Below are 2,871 nucleotides of genomic sequence, written 5' to 3'. Positions count from 1 at the left end.
GGGTTGTTTGTTTTTTTGATGTTGAACTGCATGTGCTGCTTGTATATTTTGGAGGTTAATCCTTTGTCAGTTGCTTCATTTGCAAATATTTTCTCCAATTCTGAGGGTTGTCTTTTCATCTTGTTTATGGTTTCCTTTGATCTGCAAAAGCTTTTAAGTTTCATTAGGTCCCATTTGTTTATTTTTGGATTTATTTCCATTTCTCTAAGAAGTTGGTCAAAAAGGATCTTGCTGTGATTTATGTCACAGAGTGTTCTGCCTATGTTTTCCTCTAAGAGTTTTATGTGTCTGGCCTTACCTTTAGGTCTTTAATCCATTTTGAGTTTATTTTTGTGTATGGTGTTAGGAAATGTTCTAATTTCATTCTTTTACATGTAGCTGTCCAGTTTTCCCAGCACCACTTATTGAAGAGACTGTCTTTTCTCCACTGTATATTCTTGCCTCCTTTATCAAAGATAAACTGACCATATGTGTGTGGGTTTAACTCTGGGCTTTCTATCCTGTTCCATTGATCTACATTTCTGTTTTTGTGCCAGTACCATACTGTCTTGATTACTGAAGCTTTGTAGTATAGTCTGAAGTCTGGGAGCCTGATTCCTCCAGCTCGGTTTTTCTTTCTCAAGATTGCTTTGGCTATTCAGGGTCTTTTATGTTACCATACAAATTGTGCAATTTTTTGTTCTACTTCTGTGAAAAATGCCATTGATAGTTTGATAGGGATTGCATTGAATCTGTAGATTGCTTTGGGTAGTATAGTCATTTTCACAATGTTGATTCTTCCAGTCCAAGAACATGGTATATTTCTCCATTGTCTTTAATTTCTTTCATCAGAGTCTTTTAGTTTTCTGCATACAGGTCTTTTGTTTCCTTGGGTAGGTTTATTCCTAGGTATTTTATTCTTTTTGTTGCAATGGTAAATGGGAGTGTTAACTTAATTTCTCTCTCAGATTTTTCATCATTAGTTTATAGGAATGCAAGAGATTTCTGTGCATTAATTTTGTATCCTGCTACTTTACCACATTCATTGATTAGCTCTAGTAGTTTTCTGGTAGCATCTTTAGGATTCTCTATGTATAGTATCATGTCATCTGCAAAGAGTGACAGCTTTACTTCTTCTTTTCCAATTTGGATTCCTTTTATTTCTTTTCCTTCTCTGATTGCCGTGGCTAAAACTTCCAAAACTATGTTGAATAATAGTGGTGAGAGTGGGCAACCTTGTCTTGTTCCTGATCTTAGAGGAAATGGTTTCAGTTTTTCACTATTGAGAACGATGTTGGCTGTGGGTTTGTCATATATGGCCTTTATTATGTTAAGGTAGGTTCCCTCTATGCCTACTTTCTGGAGAGTTTTTATCATAAATGGGTGTTGAATTTTGTTGAAAACTTTTTCTGCATCTATTGAGATTGTCATATGGTTTTTATCCTTCAATTTATTAATATGGTGTATCAGATTGATTGATTTGCGTATATTGAAGAATCCTTGCATTCCTGGGGTAAACCCCACTTGATCATGGTGTATGATCCTTTTAATGTGCTGTTGGATTCTGTTTGCTAGTATTTGGTTGAGGATTTTTGCATCTTATGTTCATCAGTGGTGTTGGCTTGTAGTTTTCTTTTTCTGTGACATCTTTATCTGGTTTTGGTATCAGGGTGATGGTGGCCTCGTAGAATGAGTTTGGGAGTGTTCCTCCCTCTGCTATATTTTGGAAGAGTTTGAGAAGGATAGGTGTTAGCTCTTCTCTAAATGTTTGATAGAATTCGCCTGTGAAGGCATCTGGTCCTGGGCTTTTGTTTGTTGGAAGATTTTTTTTTTAATTTTATTTATTTATTTATTTATTTATTTATTTATTTATGGCTGTGTTGGGTCTTCGTTTCTGTGTGAGGGCTTTCTCCAGTTGCGGCAAGCAAGGGCCGCTCTTCATTGCGGTGCGCGGGCCTCTCACTATCGTGGCCTCTCTTGTTGCGGAGCACAGGCTCCAAACGTGCAGGCTCAGTAATTGTGGCTCACGGGCCCAGCTGCTCCGTGGCATGTGGGATCTTCCCAGACCAGGGCTTGAACCCGTGTCCCCTGCATTGGTAGGCAGATTCTCAACCACTGCGCCACCAGGGAAGCCCTTGTTGGAAGATTTTAATCACAGTTTCAATTTCAGTGCTTGTGATTGGTCTGTTTATATTTTCTATTTCTTCCTTGTTCAGTCTTGGCAGGTTGTGCTTTTCTAAGAATTTGTCCATTTCTTCCAGGTTGTCCATTTTATTGGCATAGAGTTGCTTGCAGTAATCTCTCATGATCCTTTCTATTTCTGCAGTGTCAGTTGTTACTTCTCCTTTTTCATTTCTAATTCTGTTGATCTGAGTCTTCTCCCTTTTTTTCTTGATGAGTCTGGCTAATGGTTTATCAATTTTGTTTATATTCTCAAAACACCACCTTTTAGTTTTATTGATCTTTGCTATTGTTTTCTTCATTTCTTTTTCATTTTTTCTGATCTGATCTTTATGATTTCTTTCCTTCTGCTAACTTTGGGGTTTTTTGGTTCTTCTTTCTCTAATTGTTTTAGGTGTAAGGTTAGGTTGTTTATGTCAGATTTTTCCTGTTTCTTGAGGTAGGATTCTATTGCTATAAACTTCCCTCTTAGAACTGCTTTTGCTGCATCCCATAGGTTTTGGGTCATCGTGTTTTCATTGTCATTTGTTTCTAGGTATTTGTTCATTTCCTTTTTGATTTCTTCAGTGATCTCTTGGTTATTTAGTAGTGTATTGTTTAGCCTCCATGTGTTTGTATTTTTTACAGTTTTTTCTCCTGTAATTGATATCTAGTCTCATAGTGCTGTGGTTGGAAAAGATACTTGCTACGATTTCAGTTTTCTTAAATTTA

This window comes from Balaenoptera musculus, chromosome 15, assembly GCF_009873245.2.
Source record: "Balaenoptera musculus isolate JJ_BM4_2016_0621 chromosome 15, mBalMus1.pri.v3, whole genome shotgun sequence".
In the NCBI taxonomy this organism is placed as follows: domain Eukaryota; kingdom Metazoa; phylum Chordata; class Mammalia; order Artiodactyla; family Balaenopteridae; genus Balaenoptera; species Balaenoptera musculus.
Note: the sequence above shows the minus strand (reverse complement) of the source record.